A 20,283-nucleotide genomic window follows, 5' to 3' on the forward strand; every position below is an offset into this window, starting at 1 on the left:
TCGGTGTGGTTGTGTCTGAGTGTGTTCATCAGTCTCACCTGTGGCTCATCTCGTGAACACTCGGCGCTTATGTGGTTTGTCTATTTAATGTGCGTTCGCGCAGTGTCCCGTGCTCGTCTTTGTTAGTCATTTATGTCAGTCTTATACGTTCATGTGTGTAAGCTATACGTGCGCTGTCTGGACTATTTTTGTATTAAATAAAATAACATTTGTGGAAGACTATTGGACTCGTGCCTCGTCCGTCTCCCTGCGCCCAGCGTCACACCCATCTTTTTTTTTTTTTTTTTTTTTACATCGCTACTAACTCTGTGTGCACTGTATGGACAAGGGAAACATGGATATGCAGTTTATTAGAACTTCTTTATTAGAACTTGTATATAAACCAAGCACAACACTAACTTTTTACAACAGTAACATTTTTTGCACACATATGTAAGACTAGTGTCTTTGTTGTATTCGGCACATTCAACATGTGCCCACCTACTGCAGAAATCACACTACACCTACCCCCCAAAAAAAGCCATTAGGTACATATTAGTACTAATACTACTCCAGTTGTCTAATAATACAAAGTATGCTTATGTTATACATTACCATTTCAATCATGCTCTTGTCTGCATCAGATTCCAGCAAGGAGCACACCACACAGTAATCATCTGCATTCCCTAGAAACAATGATTTTAGTATGGTTTTAAACTGTAGCACTCATTCTCTAGAAATAATCATGTAGTAAAGAGTCTCTGCAGTAGCTTTATGGTACAGGACACAGATTGATAGTTTCGTTACCTTTGAGTCAGATGATGGAATATGGATTTATATGGGTTTTGACTAAAGAAAACTTTATGGCACTGCTTTCATGCAGTGTTTGATACCACTGAACTTTACACTGCAGCAGTGCACAGGCTACTTCAAGTCGTGCCTTGGTAACATCTTGTGGGGATGTCTGGACAGCGCTGATGTTTCTCCTCTGGAGATAATCTTCTGCAAACTGCAAAGTGGCATTTTACATGGTAAGAGTAATATCAGTTACTTATAAATGCCCATCACATTATTTTCAAAAGGTTTACCCTCAACACTAAAATCCCACAACTGCTGGAATCCTGCTGCTTGTTGTGCAGTATTGTTTGTACTGTCCATTTAGGCTCCTGGTCTCCATGGCCTGTCATCCTTAAGAAGTTCCTAATTATTGTTTTTAAAAAATGATAGAAGAACACAGTTTAACATCACACCAGTTCTTTTAAAAAAAAAGCTCCAAAATTAGCACTGTAAAATAGCAATGTTAAAATGTTATTACCGCCAGTTACGTAGCAGCTTGCGCTCGAGTGCACTTTCATTTGCCAGGGGATCGATCAACACAAGGACCTTGTCAGACATGTTGACAATCTAAAAGAAATTAGTTCATTCATGTTATTCTCTCGTCATATTATAACACTCTGCTGCATCATAGCACAATTAGAATATCTCTGTACGATTCATGCAAATAATGACTGATGTACACTACCAGTCAAATGTTTGAACACAAAAAAAGGCATTATAATCTAAAGGATTATGCCTTAATTTGTTTATAAGACAATTTGGGAAGGTTGTTGTATATATTAATTAATTCTCAACATACTTGATTTTAAATGCACCCTTTATTTCAGAACTTTAGTTCTCTACAAGGTCTCTGCATGTGAGAATGTGTTCAGGACTGATGTTAAAGCATCATAGGTGCTGCTTCATGAACAGGACAGTTACTTCAAAGAATCTAATATTTGTTTATTAGAGCATAAATAGAGCACAGCATTCGTTCATTGCTTTAGCATCTTTCCAGTTTTTTTATGTCAAAAATAATAAAAATAAACAAAGTAGGTGTGACCAAACATTTGACTTGTAGTGTAAACAAACCTGCTCTGAAAAATAAGGAAAGGTAAACAAACCACTAAAACCCAGTGAGCCCCAGTGTTTACAGGGCACATCCAGATTTGCTCCAGTGGAAACGTCATCTAAAGAATGTGTTGAATACAAAGTTGTCATTATTGTTACTGATAATCATTACTGCTAGACTGTAAATGTGATGAAAGTACCTTTCTGAGTCTCTGGAATTGTCCAGAAAACAACGATGTTGCAATAACGGCACAGAGCTGGTGAACAGCTTTCTGTTAAGAACAACTGAAATTTTAATTATGTTGCAAGAAATACCTAACACAGCTACATAAATATAATTGCCACTTACCTGCTGTTTTTCAATGAGTGTGTGCAAGTACGCATCAATAACCTGCATTGTAAAATAAACAACCATTAAAGATTGTTATACTTCCTCTTGTAATACATTTTGACAGTGATTTGGTCTCTTACATCATCAGCCAGCCACTCGGTCCCATGCAGTGTACGGAAAGACGAATCAAACAGTTTATATGGTCCAACAACTGCCTCCACCCGACCACAGTCTTCTGCAGCCCACAACATTCCAACTGAAAGCACAGCATGAATGTCAAAGCATAGATATTTGTTTTTTTCTAATCCCTGTACTATTACAGTTACATGGCCAAAAGCATGTGAATACATGAACACCATTCTCATTTGCCCTAGTTTAACGCCAGGGCCTTTCAAACCCAGGGCCATCTATACACAATTCCCTATGCCATTGCATGATGTAGAATTAAGATTTCCCTCCCATACAATGACCATGCCTGGCCAGATCAGTTCATTAGAAGAGGTATGCACATACTTTTGGCAACATAGTGCATCTGACAAACGTCCAACAGGTCAAAATGGCCAACGGGCCAACATGTATAGTTTGAACAGGCCAAATCCCTTTCATGCAAACTATAAACAAGGGTAGGCTGAACAAATGACCAACAGGTCAAACTTGAACACAGAACTCATTAACAACCTCTTTCTTGTATGCTTTCCTGTATGGCTGATGAACCTGGGGGATGCTTCAACAGTCAACAGTGGTAATTGTCACATACACTGTTGACTGGTATACAGAAAACTGTGAAAGGCAAACTCATCATACTCTAATGATTGTGTAATTGAAAAAATGTCTGTATAAAGACTCATTGAATAATAAGGAATGGATCAAATAAACACTAAACAAGAAACAATATATTCAAGACGTATGTAGGCCTCAATTTACCTCTGTTGTTGCATCACAGACTTGAGTGTGTTTTTTAGGGGCAAAGTGGATAACTGATGGTCTCTGTGGCAGGTAAAGGTCTTCAGTTAGTCTTTCCAAATCTCCTCCCATGGTCAAAGAGTTGGGGCCATCAGAACATGTGCTGGTCTCATTCTCTTTGAGGATCTTGTGAGATTCTTGAGTGGTGACTTGCCTGTCATCATTTTGGCTTCTTCTGTATGGCTTGATGTGGTTGACACCCAGGTCTACTGACGCACCCATGCGTCAAAGATGGCCACCGTGCGAGTATATACATTAATGTTATTAATATCTCAGCGATACAACATCGCAGACACACGGTTCGAATGTTTTTGAAAACTGGAAACTGTTTTAAAAAAAATGTTAATTCATGCTTGAGCAGACTGGCCACAAGATGGCAATACATGACCGAGTTGAAGCACGCCCGTATATGGCTAATCCTTTTATGGCTTGCACAAGGGGGGGGGGGGGGGGGGGGGGGGGTATTGCTCCTGCCTGTGACTGCTGTGACTGGCGGATTCAAGTGTCAGTCATTACATGACCGCTGACATCACTCACATCGCCCTTTACGGATGTAGGAGGGTTTTAGGACGGCATTAGATCCGTTTCACCTCGGACAAACACGGAAATACACTTTGACGGCCGCTAGCTAGCGAGCTAGCGTCTACTTAACTACATGGCGATGGTGAAGGTATGTTGATGATCGATGACTAAATGAATGTTATTTTGCAATATTGATCACTATAATAGCGGGCGATCACAGATAGGGTCGCGAATTTCGCGATGGTGTACTGTAGTCCTGTTTGTAGTTCTATGTAGCATCTAGCTATCTAGCGTCTACTGATGACCCCATATTGTAGGACTGAGGAGAGACTCGTGACCGATGACCCGATGACCTACGACCTCAGGAAACATATCGCCCTTTGCGGAAGTTTTGGCCGCTTTTTGACGCCTGAGGTAAACAAACCGGTTTTGCTCAGTAGTTTACTACTACTACTACTAGCCCTTACTACTACTACATAGCGGTTATGAACGTATGTTGATTTCCTGAAGGGTTTTATGAAAAGTATAACAGATCGAAGGCTAAATGAATGTTATTTTGCAATATTGCTCACTATAATAGCGGACGATCGCAGATCGGCTCGCGATGTGTTACTAGCTGTCTAGCTAGCCTCCTGGCTAGCTGGCTGGCTAGCTAGAAACTGCTTCTGTGCAAAATTCGTAATTTATTCTTTATAAAATTATTTTTACTTATTTTTTTTATTATTTCGTATTTGTCTTTTGCCTATATGCTTGCTTTGTAGATGTGAAAGTATAGTATATAATAATCTAGATGAGTGGATATGGTTTTGGCTAAGCTGATTTAGCCTGTAGTTCAGGAGTTTGATGGGAGTTTCGTAGTTTGGTGTACACATTTTTGTACTTGTATACTACTATATATATTACATGTTTCACTATTTTTGTGAAGCAACCCCTTGAGCAAACATATTTCAAGCAACAATATTATTGATCTTTTAGTAAATGTGTAATTTCATATAAAATATGAAAGAATTTTTGAAAATATGCCTCATATTTCCAGGTTTAGGACCATATTATTTATTTATGCAATACTCTAAGTCAATGTAACCTCATTAGGAAGAGAACTGATATTGTTCTGAACATTTTGATATGAGACATGTGGGTAAAATGCTATAATTAAGTATGTTTAGAGACACATTTATGTAACCATGCTTAAACAACAAAAATGCCCATAGTGTGTGTCTGTGTCTCTCTCTGTTCAATAAAAACAAGTTGCTGTGCGCAATTGGCTGCCGCTTCTCGCCGGTGTGTGATTGGTTGTCTGAGAGGTAGCTGTCTTAACAATTGTAAAGCGCCTTGGGTATCGTGAAAAGGCACTATATAAATTGAAACATTCATTCATTCATTCATTTATAACAGATATGCAGATTTATCAACAGCTCAAAACACACAAGAACGCACTTCAACACATACCCAGTTTTCAAGATCAATGGTCATGCCAAGCCAGTAAAATCTGGAGCACACTGCAGCTCGAGTTTTCTGGATGCCTGAATGTCCTCCAATCTGAGAGGCGTGAAATTCCTGAAAGCTTTCTTGCCTCTTCTTTGGATTTTATGGCTTTTCTACTTTTAAAGAAAAGCTGTCCTTCTGCATTGAATATTCATTAACATTCATTAAAGTCGTATAATAATTAAAGAGCTACCTTACCAAGACACTGGCTACATTTAAACAAATAAATGCTCACCCTTTTCAGTAAATTTGGAAGCATACCTCCTCAAATGTAATTTTTGGGAGTTATTATACCCAGATGGGTATGATCCCTGAGAGAGGAAGTTGAATACCTCATCCCACCTGTTCTCCATAGCTATGTATGGATAGGGAGAGAGAAGAGATGGGATAACTTTTATAATTTTATTTGGATGTAAAATGGTACATTTCATAGTACATCTCTATTATATATAGAGTACTGAGTATAATGTGCTATATATCTTATCTTTTGTTTGTTTTTAAGGCATGGATTACAGTGAAGTAGAGAGCATGGAAAGAAATCTCTTAAATTTTGCGCTGACCATTCTGAACATTCTAGAATAGTGGAGGCACCACCACGAATTTGCCTCATGAAATCCTGCTTCATGTCATCTTTGCAAAGCCAGTATGTAAAACATTTACATGTTTATAGGTCAAAATGACAATAGAAACAAATGACAAGCCTGTGGGTCTGCGCATGTGCAAAACCGCAAACGAGCACAACTCGATGCTAAGCACAACTCGACAGAACACCGGCTGTCAGGGGAGGTCAGTGTGAGAGCCTGTGCTACAGGTCCATGAAGAAGGAGTCACCACACAGTTTACGAGTAGGGAGGAGGAAGTGTAGGGCTAAAGCAGGGGTTTCATATTTCAGTCCTGTGTCCATAACACTGCACAGTTTAGCATTAAATTATTTTTAATTTTATACAACTGTATTGTTCTAAAATTGGAATAACATTGAGCTGTTGGTATCCTGGAGCTGAGCTTGAAACTCTATGGCAGTGTTTCTCAGTCCTGTTCCTAACTGCTCCACACAGTTTTAAATATTCCACGATTCAACACACTAAGTATTGAATGTACATGATCTAGCTCCAACTGCTTATCAAACAAACGGTTTATTAAGTCATTAGTGAAGTGGATTATGTGTGTTGAGCTATGTGAATTACCACAAGTAGGATTAAGAGACACTGCTCTAGGAATGAATATATTGGCAAAACAGAGTCCCCAGAGTCAGTCCTGTCAACACTATACTTTGCCGTTTTTTTGTGTTCCTCCAATATGACAGTTTTTTACTTAGTTAATGAGCTGAATCTGGTATTATAAATGAGGAAAAGCACTAAAATATGCATGACATGGGGTCTCAGTGACTGGGTTGGAGTCTCTGTTTGTCGTTAAGTTCAGATGTTCACTGTTTTTGACTAACAAAAGTTAAGGGGTTTGTTGACAGGTTAGACAGATACATGTCTCAGGATTATGTATAACTTGAGCATTATTTTAATGTCAGTGATAGCCTATCCATGTTCTGTATGCAAAATCTATTGTCAAAAAAAAAGCAAACGGGTCCAGGTTCCATTCTTGGGGTTCTTATGCCATGCACATTTTTTTCTCCATTTTAAAACACTTTTTTTACTCAGCCCCACCCACATTGATCTTAATTTGCTAAATAGGTCAATCAGGTTTTAGAAAAGGTAAAACACAACGTGTGATATAGGATCCCCAGGACTGGTATACGGAACCCCTGAATTAAACAAAGTCATTACTAATTTTGCTTACCCTCTTACAGATTGGACTTTCTGATTCAACTCCTGTTGTGCTGAGACACGCATGCTGTTCACATGTCGCAGACACTGCCCTATGCAAACGTATAGTGGCTTTGCTTTTTCAAACTGCACATTTTTCTCAGCTCAGTGTGCCAGTTGTTCCCCCTGTGCACAGCTGTACTGAAACTGAACAGTGCTGGCACAAACCTTGGACAATCGTAAGTTTATAATAATCACACTAGATGAATGATCTAATTTAATGCACTTCTTCTTTCGGCTATTCTCTTTCAGGGGTCACCACAGCGGATCAAACTCCTCCATCTGGCCCTGTCCTGAGTGTCCTCCACTGACACCCCAGCCACTCTGATATCCTCTACCACTGCATCCATAAACCTCCTCTTAGGTCAAGAACTCCACTGCTGTCTCTCCCAAACATTTCCATGCCTCCACTGGAATATCATCAGGTCCAACTGCCTTACCACACTTCATTCTCTGAATTGCAGCCCTTACTTCCTCCTTGCTCACCTGAGGCACTTCCTGATTCACAACCTCTACCTCTTCTAACCTTCTTTCCCTTTCATTCTCTTGATTCATCAGCTCCTCAAAATACTCCTTTCACCTTCCCAAGACACTCTCCTCACCAGACAACACATTTCCATCTTTATCCTTTATCATCCTAACCTGCTGCACATCCTGCCCATCACAGTTTCTCTGTCTGGCCAATCTGTACAGATCCTTTTCCCCTTCCTTAGTGTCCAACTTCTCATACAGCTTGCTATATGCCTTCTCTTTAGCTTCTGCCACTGCTCTCTTTGCCTTGCGACACATCTCCTTGTACCTCTGTCTACTTTCTTCATCTCGCTGAAAATCCCAATTCTTTTTAGCCAACCGCTTTCCTCTCAAACTTTCCTGAACTTCCTCATTCCACCACCACGACTCCTTGTCTATCTTCCTCTGTCCTGAGGTCAAGTACCTTCCTAGCCACATCCCTCACTGCATTTGAAGTTTCATCCCAGGTATCCAGAACACCACCACCATTACCCAGTACCTGCCTCACCTCATCCCTGAATTTTACACCACAGTCCTCATCCTTTAACTTCCACCACCTGATCTTAGGTTCCGCTCTCACTCTCTTCCTCTTCTTCACCTCCAACATCATCCTACATATCACCATCCTATGCTGTTTAGCTACGCTCTCCCCGGGTAACACCTTGCAATCACTAACCTCTTTCAGGTTTCGTCTCCTACAGAGGATATAGTCGACCTGTGTGCATCTTCCACCACTCTTATGTTACCCTGTGCATGTAACCCATGTAGCCTATCTGTTGACCTGGTGTGCTAAAACACACTTTTTGCAAAACATTAAACACAGTTGTTCACATAAGACATTCAAACATTCAAAACTGAAAATCATGTGTTTCTTTTGGAAAACACTGCCACGCAACTGCTACACTCACCTACCAAAATCCATACCCAGTCCTCCTCACACGTTACAACACTTGAGCTATGTATGTTTAAATCAATAGTGGTTTAAATTGATGTCCACACACTCAGTCTGTATTGTCTATCTTTTTGCAGGCTTCTACCCAAGACGATTGCATGCAAGCACCTACAAGCACCTGGGAGATGGTCTGACTTGCCAGTGGATGTACTGATGCCGGGGTTGGATGTGCCATTGCCACAAGAGGACGTGCTGATGCTCCTACCTGAGGCCCAACATCTACACCGAAGGGACTGTGGGAACTAAAACCATAAATGTAGAACCACCTTTTGTCCACAAATACGGACTTGTGCCAACAGGCTGCCCAATGGAGGATGGGTTCCCTTTTCAGTCTTGGTCCTCCCAAGGTTTTCTTCCTAATTTTTTTTTTATTTATTTAAACTTTATTTTACCAGGGAAAAATCCCATTAAGAACCTCTTTTTCAAGGGAGCCCTGGCCAAGATGCAACAACAGCAATACAGTTACAGCCAACAAATAAAATTACAAAGTTAATTAAAACAGGTGCATGTGAGGGAGGCTGTCTCTCCCTCACTTCCTAATCCCCACCATCATCGTGGGTTTTTCCTCGCCACTGTTGCCTTTGGCTTGCTCATTATGGATCTGGAGCCATACGATTGTAAAGCTGCTTTGTGACAACATGTGTTGTAAAAAGTGCTATATAAATAAATTTGACTTTATGATCACAGTGTACCCTTCTTCTGATGGCTACTTCCAGCAGGATAACTCGCCATGTTATAATTCATGATTCATCTCAGACAGATTTATTGAACACAACAATGAGTTCCCTGTACTCCAGTGGCCTACATAGTCAGATCTCAATCCAATAGAGCACCTTTGGGATGTGGTGGAACGGGTGTAGCCGACAAATCTGCAGCAACTGCGTAGCAATCACATGATGCTATCATGTCAACATGGACCAGACTCTCTGAGGAATGTTTCCAGTACCTTGTTGAATCTATGCCACAAAGGATTAAGGCAGTTCTGAATGCAAAATGGGGTCCAACCTGGTACTAGCTGTAATGGTGGTGAACCCGAGGGTAGAGAAGGATCCATTAGCAGGTGTAAAGATGTTGAATTTTAATATAGAAAAACAATGAACTGAAGTCCCAAAAGGGGACGACCCCAAAGGGTAGACAGGCAGCAGCACAAAAGGGCAAGACAAAAACAGGAGAGTCAAAAACCAGAGAAGACTAAGAGCAGCAGACAAAGGTAACAAAAGGGCCAAACAGGCAGGAGGATCAAAAACCAGAACATCAATCAGAGAAATACACAGGATCACAGCTTGGTAAAGACACTCAGAGAGGCAATACTTCGCACTGGCGACTTGTGAACAGAGTCCTTAAGTAGGGTGTGGTGAATAGTAAATTAGAGTCAGGTGTTCTGGTCAATATTCCAGCGATGGCGCCCTCTGGCGGTCACGGGCGTGATTGCCATTCCTGACACTAGCAAGGTGTGCCTAATAACGTGGCCGGTGAGTGTATATCAGAGGTGGGACCAAGTCAGTGTTTTGCAAGTCTCAAGTAAGTCCAAGTCTTTATACCTCAAGTCCCGAGTCAAGTCTCAAGCAAAGACACTCAAGTCAAGTCAAGTCTCGAGTCAAGACAGGCAATAGTCAAGTCAAGTCCCAAGTCTGAAACTTGGAATTTCAAGTCCTTTCGAGTCTTTTTTTTTTTTTTTTACCAATGTTGCAGGTATATTTTAAATGTAAATAATAGACATGCGTTCTTTTTTAAATCTGTATTCTCCTCAAATCTTGATAAAACATGTGCAACTGAAAACATGAAGTATAAAAAAAATTAAAATTACACCTCTTTATTGCACAGTTCAATTTATTAAACTTAGCTGCAAAAATATTCATACTTTAAACTACAATTTTCCAGAAATAAATATTCTGTGAAAAAGTCTTAAGTAGAACTCCATGTTCAAATAAAAAGTGCTGATATTTTCACAGTACAATACAAAGAACCATAACAGCATTTTCCCTCTCTTCTCTTATCTGGTTTCTTGGAGAACATGAGTGACACAAGACAAACAAATATAAGAACTGAACAATTAACAGGAATCTGCAACTTTAGACATTTCAGTAAACTATTCTGCATTGCATTTGCTGGCCAAAAGTCTGTATGTCATTTGTGCACGATGAATGATGTCCCCATAGCTGAAAACTCGCTCCACTTTTGTCAATATATTTTTTTCTCGATGTAGATGTCTTCAAATACACAATCCATGCTGAGATAGAACTGGATATTATGATGGTGACAGAGAGAGGCTCTCTTCCCCGAGTTCAGATACAGAACCCAGGGTTGCCAACTCTCACGCATTGAGCGTGAGACACACGCATTTGACCGTCTTCGCACGCTCTCACGCCACACATCCGATTTCTCACGCCGGAAAAAATCTAGTTTATTTACCTCTGATCCACATCTATGATTCAATGAGTTACTAGTTCGCTCTGGCACCAACCACTGGCGATCGATCGATCGCTATACAATACTTAATTTGTGTCCATTTTACACCTCGCCCGGTAAAAATTTACGTTCGCCAACCCCCCATTTGGTTGTGCTGCAGCTCATGCACACACACACGTACAGAGTGTGGAAAAGCAGAGGACTGGTCTGCGTCAGAAGGACGGAAATGAAATTAATGGGGCGCACTTTATAAATATTAATATGCGTTTTAAAATTTAGATTTGTGGTAAAAAAAATCAAGTCTTTGCAAGTAAACAGGTTCAAGTCCAATTCAAGTCCCAAGTTATTGGTGTAAAAGTCCAAGTCAAGTCTAAGTCTCTGAATATTTTTTCAAGTCAAGTCTAAAGTCTTAATATTAATGACTCGAGTCTGACTCGAGTCCAAGTCATGTGACTCGAGTCCCCACCTCTGGTGTATATACTATATATACTATATTATATAGTGTATATGATTGTGATGGAAATTGTGTTATACTGATTACAAGAGAATTGTGAAGTGTGATTCAGTATGAAATCATGTGCTCATGTGTATGTGTGTATTATGACCTATGTTAAAGGAATGTGCAGAGGTAGAAAACACTCTTATCTGCCTTGACCCGCGGACCCATCAGCTGTTTCTATAAGCTGCTGCTTATGCTAAAACATGAAAACTACTGTCAGGAGAGAATGCACATGTAAGGCAAAAACTGTCTACTGTGCATTCTGCCTTGTTTCTCAGTGTGCCCAAATGTACTGTAAACATGTGATAAGAACCCCGCCTACTAAACGGTATAAAGGAGGGGGACGGTTCTCTCTCCTCTCAGCTTCTGTTCTAGACTGAACTTTCATGCTTATTTTGTCTATTAATAAATTTCTCTTTTAACCACGCCTGAGTCCTCGTATATTTCAGAAATTTCCACGACAATGATAATGAATTACATGAATGGTTTATACCTATTATTTTTACATTTTAATTATGACCAAAACTGCTATATTTAATTAAAATATCATGGGTATACATTCAACATAATACTAATGCTACTCCCACCACTAATAATAAAACTACTGTAAATGTTTTGTTAATTTTCCTTAGCTCAAGGACAGTAACGTTTCACTGGGGGCCATCCCGTTATTTACCACTAGGTGGAGTATGGATGCCATGCAGGGCTAAATGATCACTTAATTCTACATATTTTAAATCTATTAAAATCTATTTTAATTATCTAACAATAAAAATGAATTATTGTAATAATTTAACCATCAAGCTAAAAAAAGTCTAGATCTGGTACCATGGAAATGTCTTCAGAAGGTACAAGGTGTGTGGAGCACAATGCTAATAAATCTTTTTTTCTTTTCAACTTTAGATAATTCTCCAGTGGTCTGTTTCTGTATTCATACAAGTGCTAGAGCCATCATAAGCTCTTTTTTGAGGTTCTAATTTCTGTAATCCATGTTAAATTAACTTATTCCGACAGATGCACATGAAGTCAGAATCACATGCCCACTCAACAGGCAAACAGACCATCTTTAGTACAATTAACAGCCTTTAAAATAACTTGGATGCTGGCTGCAGTCAGCTTCTAGGAATCCTCATGAATTATCATTTGTGTAAGTCAGATCATATGGTGGTCTGAATGCCACCCTCACCACACAGTCCATAAACCACATACAGTGAATTAAGTGTAAATGGAGTTTGTCACCATACTGGACCAGTAAGATAACACAATGCAACATAATGTAAGCATATTTTATTCATTCTGCTTTAACTGGAGACTGGAGTGACTCTGGAGTGTAACTGGAATCTTGGAGGTTAAGCAACAGCTGAGCTGGAAGACAAGAGACAAAAAGGTCATTCACTCACTCAAACACTAGCTTTCACCTTCAGTGCTGTAAACCACCTAATAGGTTTACCTGGTAGGTTCTGCAGATGCATCCTGGTATCCAGGATGTCCTGGAGTCTGTTCATCAGCACAAAGTAACGTAGGAGAAGCTCCTTGGGCCACAGCACCTTCTCATCCTCCATCTGGAGCTGCATCACCTGCATGTTCGCATACTGGGAGAAAAACTTGATGTTTTTCATCCACTCCCACAATCAGAATTAGAGAAAATAATTTCTTCCTTAAATTGTGCTACCTGCACACTAGACTCGGTTCCATCAAAGTTATTAAAAGAGGTATTACCAGCGGTAACTGAACCTTTTCTAACTATAGTTAACTCATCCATTACAATAGGTCACATGCCCAAATCATGTAAATTAGCAGTTATTAAACCTCTGATTAAGAAACCAAATCTTGATCCTACTGTACTATCTATTTATAGACCCATTTCAAACACATCATTTATATCTAAGATCATAGAAAAAGCTGTTGCCCAGCAATTATGCCTATATCTGCATAGGCATCACATATTTGAAAAGTTCCAATCTGGTTTTAGGCCCCATCACAGTACTGAAACAGCATTAGTTAAAGTAACAAATGACCTCCTCCTTGCTTCAGATCAAGGTTATGTATCGCTGTTAGTGCTTCTTGATCTTAGTGCAGCTTTCGACACAATTGATCATAGGATCTTGCTAGAAAGGTTAGAACGCTGGGTTGGAGTCTCTGGCACAGCCCTTTCATGGTTTCATTCTTACTTAACAAATCGCTATCAGTTTGTAGAGCTCAATAATATTCCATCCAAACGTACAAAAGTTAAATATGGGGTCCCGCAAGGCTCCATTCTAGGACCACTATTATTTACATTATATATGCTACCATTGGGCACAGTTATAAACAAACATGGTGTCAATTTTCACTGCTATGCAGATGACACTCAACTTTACATATCAGCCAAACCTGATGACAAACTCAGTTTAAGAAAAATTGAGGCCTGTGTAAGAGATTAAATGCTGGATGTCCTGAGTACCTTCAGGAACTTATTTCCTATTACGAACCCCCACGCCCACTAAGATCACAGGGTGCTGGTCTTTTATTAGTTCCAAAAATTAATAAGGTAACAGCAGGGGGAAGAGCCTTTTCTTGTAAGGCCCCCCAGCTTTGGAATAATCTTCCTAAATGCGTCCGGGACTCCGACACAGTCACAATCTTTAAGTCTAGGTTGAAAACCCACTTATTAAGTTTAGCGTTTGATAATTAATATCCCCCCTTAGATAAAGGTACAGATCCAGGGGTTCACAGGCGAAGGGTTTTATGGTAGACTGGGGCGCTGGTGCTGTCGTCCTGTCACTGCTCGTGGTCACTCAAGTTTGTTGACAGTGCAGTGGACGGATGCCATTGTCTCAGAATGCCCCCAAGCCTATGTTACCTTCTGGTTCTGCCTTTTAGCTAGGCTGTAATAATTTAACTAAATGCCGGAGATGCTGCCACACTCCGGAAATGTTTATAATTTCACCTGTCCTGTATATGTCCTCATACAGAGCTAATTTTCCCTGTTTCATTTCTCCACATGGCTGCCCGCCTGCTTGAGGAATAATGAGATGAGGAGACCAGCGATCCATCCTGGGCCAGCCACCTCCTGCCTAACCGGATGCATACATCATGATGGACATTATTACATATTTTTCCTTTTCTTTCTCTTCTTTCTGTCTAAATTGTTGTTGTTGTTGTCATGGTGACCGGTGTCGGCCAGAGGAGGATGGGTTCCCCCCCTGAGTCTTGGATCCTCTCAAGGTTTCTTCCTCATGCAAAAAACTAGGGAGTTTTTCCTTGCCACTGTCGCCTTTGGCTTGCTCACTGGGGGCTAGGACTCGGCACTTGTAAAGCTGCTTTGTGACAACAACTGTTGTAAAAAGCGCTATATAAATAAAATTTGATTGATTGATTGATGTTCTCCTCCACATACGTCTCCCAGTCTAAAATATCTTCTTCATATACAGTGGAGCCTCCTGGGTGGAAATAGACTCCTCATCCTCCTCAAGTGTAGTAGGAAGTCTGGACAAAGAGCAAAATGCAGTAACCAAAAAATACCTATATAGTAACCAAAAAGTTGTACATTGTATTTTGGACTAGGGCTTGTCATGGTATGCCAGCCCTGTAGCCCAAGGGAGACGCCCACACACATCTGCACACACCCTTCACTTATTCTACACAAGTGACTGTAAGGAAGGAGTGAAGCTACACAAGCCTCCCGCTCTTCTGAAGTCACAGCGCCAGGGTCTCAACTTCTCGAAACATGCATGTTCAATCTCCTGAATACTAATGACCTCCACCTGTCCCTGTGTGTCCCCACCCTCCTCCACCTTTCTTACACTACTCACTCACCACTTTACATTGTGAAGTTTTGCCTCTGACGTTGCATAGTGAGCGTTCCTTGCTTGTTTTTGCCTACCGTTGTTGTGACCTTTGCTTCTCCCTTACACCTCATTCTCAGCCCGACCCCTGGATTTGTAATGGACTCTGGACTGTATGGACCATGCTGCCCTGACCCTGCTGCCCTGTGTTCACTTCTTTTTGTACTGTGTGTTTTGTGTGTGTCTTGTGCTGCTAGCTACAGTAGATTGTGTCTGGAGGATAAAGAAGCACTACGCTGCATTTAGATCCTTTTGTGGTTTTTCCAGCACATATTACAGTCACAAATGTTACAGGTTTTGCTTCCCATCTACGTGGGACCATTACTTACCCACTAACTAGAGACTGGCTTAATCTGCTAAAATCAGAACAAAAAACAAACAAAACTTGGCTATTAATTTGTCTATTTGCATGCATAAAGATTGTCTGAGCAAATTAAGTAAAAAAACTACAGCATGAAAGAACTACTCACCTGCATTTCAATTCGTTGTTGCACTTGAGAGTTCGCTCCTTACAGAACCGAATGTATTTTCATGTGTGGGTATGCAACATGGATTTGGCTTATTAAATATTGTTCATTAAATGACAATGAATTCTTCTGCCCTTGCACTACTTTACCATCTGCATATTTCATTCAGCACAACTAATGACTTGTAGTGTAACCTACCAAAAATGCCAATTACAATGTTCAGGAATATGAAGGAGCGAATACAAATCCACAGAACGATGTAAATGCTGCAGGTGATGCTGTCCAGCTCTGGAACCCTTTGTACTTCTGACAGCAGGACACACCAGTGAGTCATGGTGAGCAGCGTGAACAGTGTGATAAATGCATTGTGCAGATCTCTGGAGAACACAACCAGCACACTCACTTTCAAAGCAAACACTGGCAATTATCAAATACAATGTAAAAACTGAGGAGTCCAAAATGACTGAGGAGCGACATTAGGCAAACAGCCAGAGAAAAGAACTAAGAACTATTTACTACTAATGTCACGGCCTTTCCCGACAAAGGGCAAAATTTTATATTTCCCTTAGCCCAATCCCAACCACTACACCTTGGGGAGTCGCAAGTTGACAAATGCAGAGAGAAGATGGGAATTTGCACAATATATTTATTCAACAAAAGAATTTTATATATATAAAAAAAAAAAAAAAATCCATCAACTCCAAGTGCACCCAGTCCCAGTCCAGAACCTCGGCAGCCAGTTCAAGGAGGGACACGCAACAGTCCACTTAGTGTTCTGGATAGCAATGCTGCAGACAAAGGACAGAACAAAAACAAAACGCAGTCACCACTCAAAATAACTGAAATTGTAACAAAGAAACACACAAACCCACAAAGACGCAACACAAAAATGGAGCCCAAAGATATAGAATATTTTAGCCAAACAAAATGTTCCCTAATAGGCTAGCACTGGAAAAAAAAACTACTTAACACCACAGCAAACCCTCCAAATTATAAACCCCAAAATAAATCAAACCAAACAAATCCAAATCCCTTACACACAACCAAAAATCAAATAATGAAATAAACCTATAGCAGTACCCAGCCTAATAGAAAGCAACTTAGCTATTTATAGCAACGGACTCCAACAAACTAAAACGAAAATGAAAAATTAAAATGTACTGCCCTAAAACTACGACTGGTGGATGGCAGAAGGTTAAAATTCTTCTAAAAAGGTAGGGGGTTGCACTTAGCTTTTAATCAGCGCGCTTCTTGTGCACAGACAGCACCAGCAGCAGAGTCTCTCACGTTCTCGCTTTCACCAGCAGCTCAGCTGTATTTACTCCGGCACGTCCCAACTTCTCAGATCAGTCGGACAAAACAGACACCGCTTGGTTCACTCGGTTCACCCTTCAAACAACGGAAGTCTTTCCGCTTTGTTGCGTACTTGCCAGAGTCGGGAGCAGTGTCCGCCTGTGTCACGCCTTTTCTGGCCTTTAACACATGAATGGTGGAGAAAATCAAGCGTTGACAGGTCATCTAGGCTACATGCTGTCTAAAGTGACGTCATTCATGAATAGTCATTTTTTATTAGAAAGCCTTTTATCTACTAAGATTTGGAAGAAAAGCAAGGGGCTATTTACACAATTCCCATAGAAACGCAACCCATTAACAGATATAACGGATATAGCATTGAAGTGATGATCACCTTTACAGCTTGTTATTTAGCAGTTGCCTGTAGTCTGCTGGTCTGAATCATGTTTAACTAATTAATTGTAATGAAAATACCATCTAAGCATTAATCATTTTAAAATGGTAGTCTGTAGCCTTATCACACAAGGGGGGAGGAGTGTTAATGTTGAACAAATAATAACTCACTTGAAACTTACCAGTAATATAAAAAGATGTAATATACCACACATACCAGTGTGAGCGGTAATTTAGGAAGGAAGTTTCTAATTGTGTCTAGCCTTATAATTTTGATTGTAAGGGCAGGGTAAAGGTTAGGTTTCTGCCAACATGTAAAATCTTATGGAATTTGTATTTGTCCCCATGGACCGAGGTATTTATGTTCCCAAATCTGAAAGGCAGAAGCCGTTCTTAATGAATTATCTCCTACGATTGGACGACAGGAACAGACAGAAATAGACCTGAACTGAACTGAGCAGATGTGTAGCCTGTCTTGTTAAGTGTGGATGTAGGTGCTTACATGTGTATCCTGACTTAGTCATGGCATGGAGTTGGGTTTAGGGGGATACTGCTGCTTCTCCCTGGTCCACCATCCACGGGACCACGTTCTTCTCTCCAGCCCCACTGGAGACAACAGCAAAACAGGAGCAGCTGGAATTCAGCCAGTTCTCTATGTGTTTCAGCAGATGTACCTGAGTTAGAAGGTGAGCTACTACCTTTGCATGTAGAAAAGCAGGTAGGCTGTTTTTGCCCTGCTCTTAAGGACGGCTGGCTCTGTCTTTTTTGAAACCTTTGAATCGTTGAATTTTAACCAGCACTCTCCTTTCTCCTCAGCTACGTCGCTGATGTAGTGCCCTGTCAGGGAAGCAAGATGTCATTAGTCACTTTATAGTTTCTACTGCATGTTTGTGGATATTATCAGACTGCTCACCACTGTCCATGCTGCCACCCAAATGAGACACCACAGCGTGGAGTCTGTAGATGTCTGTGTGAACAGTTTCCTGCAAACAACAAGTACATCTGTTTTTTCATATGATTAAGTAAGAATGCATCTTAGATCGTTGATATGGGTCTCTCTCATATCTATCTATCTCTCTCAGCCTGTCTTTCTCAGTCTCTCTCAGCATCTTTCAATCTTCTTTTTCATCTCTCTCTCTATTTCCTCACCAGTGGGCTGACGTGCTGTACTTTCTCTCCCTGTCCTTCTCTGCTCTCATTTACTACTAATGGGTTGAGAGAACTACATCATTATGGCAGGTACGTATAAACGTAGACAGGTTGTAAATCCAAAATTTAATTGATCACTGTAGGAAAATGGCTGATGTTTACCTTGTTCTGGCACAGAGCTTTTCTCCAGATTATCCTCCTCATGTCCTTTGTCCTGGGTGTATGCTGGTCCACTGTGGACACATCACAAAGCCATTCAGTTAGCGTCTCATTGCTAATTGTGAAAGGGTGGACAGAGGTGAGAGAGCGTATGCTCAGGCCGTTGTACAAGCTGACCTTAACGGTTGCCCGAGTGAAGCCACTCCAGGGAGGACAGAGAGGTCCAGCTCTGAGGGGATGTCCATTAGGGTTGTTAGTTTCTTGCCCAGCATGTCAAACCTCTTAATGTGGAGGATCAGAACTCTGTTCCAAAAGGAAAAATGATGTAAGAATTGGAAGAGTGTGAGATGACTGCTTTAAAACTCATTGTTTGTGGTAATTCACATAATGCGAGACTCACCGTGGGAGTGTGAAGAACTCCACCACTTCACATGCCTCGGTGCCTTGACCACATTCACATTTGAACTCCAAAACCGTTGACTGAAAAAAAGTTTTCATTGAGAGTGACAATGGTTAGGATGGCTCCCTAACTTAACAAACTGGCAAAAAAAGTGTTGTCCAGTAGGGGTGTGTGAGGTGACAGACCTTGAAGTAATTGTGTAGGCTGTCAGTCAAGGTAGAGCTCAGGTTAACAGAGAGGTGGTTGAAGTCCTCCACTCTGGAGCTCTGCAGTCCACAGCTTTCAAACAACAGAAATCAACAGAGAGGTTACAACATTCACACAGAAATAACCCACATTATCCCATACCAAGTGTGTGCATACTTTGTGACAATGCACACTCTGAAGAAACACATGTTAAGAACAGTTGATTTACAAGAAGGAGATGTGGTGATATAGCAAAGAATTACCTGCTGCAGGTGCGCACAGATTTGAGGTGAAACTCAAAATTTGCCACAGGGCAGATGTAAGAGAAGGAGGAAACCCTGAGTGTCTCTCCCTCCTCCTTCAGCTGAAGCAAACACATCATCAGGAACTCATGGGCATCCTGTGGAAGACAGTACATCAGAAGGGCAATGCTCCTGGACTTCAGCAGCAACAGAGTGAGAAAACAAAGAAGGTTGTGTGCAGTTCCTGCAGGCTACTGCATGTGGTTCTGATGTGTTCTGAATGGCTCAGAGGGTTGTTTAGCTGAAACTGTCCGTAGTCCTCTCCAAACGCTGGGCATCTGACTGAAATACAGGCATTCAGGGCTCTCAGGAGCTTCTTCTTCTGTGAAGAGCTACGACTAGTGAGCCTGCCTTGCTGCAAATCTGCAAAACATCTACGCAAGGTAACAGGGAGACTAAAGTGGTTTATTTCTCTCAGCATCACAACACCTCCCTAAGCCATCATATTTGAACAGTTCATTTAGACAAGTGAATCCTCTGTTCCTGATTGGCTACCTGAGCATCTGGCAGCTGGATGGATCCGTCCAGCTGGAGCACTGAGCTCTGATGGGGCTCCAGAAGCAGGAGAGACTCAGTAGACACTGCAGAGTGGCGTTCTGGAGGCGGGAAGGGAAACTGCAGGTGTTCTCAATACACACCTTGACTAGCTAGCCAGGTATTTTAAAATGAAATGAAATGTGCAATGTGAAATGAGCACACATTTCATTTCATTTTACCTGGCTAGCAGAGGAGTCAATTCCAGGTTCAGAAAGT

At 40.9% G+C, this 20,283-nt stretch overlaps 2 long non-coding RNA genes across 3 annotated transcripts; one reads left to right on the plus strand and one right to left on the minus strand.

Annotated features, from left to right (window-relative positions):
• The first annotated feature begins 3,624 nt into the window (after positions 1 to 3,624).
• LOC143485700 (uncharacterized) lies at positions 3,625 to 9,130 on the plus strand. The gene is made up of 3 exons (XR_013122989.1): positions 3,625 to 3,830; positions 4,000 to 4,096; positions 7,237 to 9,130. It is a non-coding gene; the product is annotated as an uncharacterized LOC143485700 (long non-coding RNA).
• A 7,198-nt stretch (positions 9,131 to 16,328) lies between these two features.
• On the minus strand, positions 16,329 to 18,946 carry LOC143485657 (uncharacterized). Of its 2 annotated transcripts, none has more exons than XR_013122973.1 (5): positions 18,820 to 18,946; positions 18,251 to 18,716; positions 18,033 to 18,171; positions 17,837 to 17,940; positions 16,329 to 17,121 (listed from the first exon to the last, which is right to left on the minus strand). It is a non-coding gene; the product is annotated as an uncharacterized LOC143485657 (long non-coding RNA). The 2 variants fall into 2 exon arrangements; XR_013122972.1 differs by having other exon boundaries at positions 18,248 to 18,716.
• Positions 18,947 to 20,283: the final 1,337 nt, after the last annotated feature.

The sequence above is a fragment of the Brachyhypopomus gauderio genome, unplaced genomic scaffold, assembly GCF_052324685.1.
Source record: "Brachyhypopomus gauderio isolate BG-103 unplaced genomic scaffold, BGAUD_0.2 sc37, whole genome shotgun sequence".
NCBI lineage: Eukaryota > Metazoa > Chordata > Actinopteri > Gymnotiformes > Hypopomidae > Brachyhypopomus > Brachyhypopomus gauderio.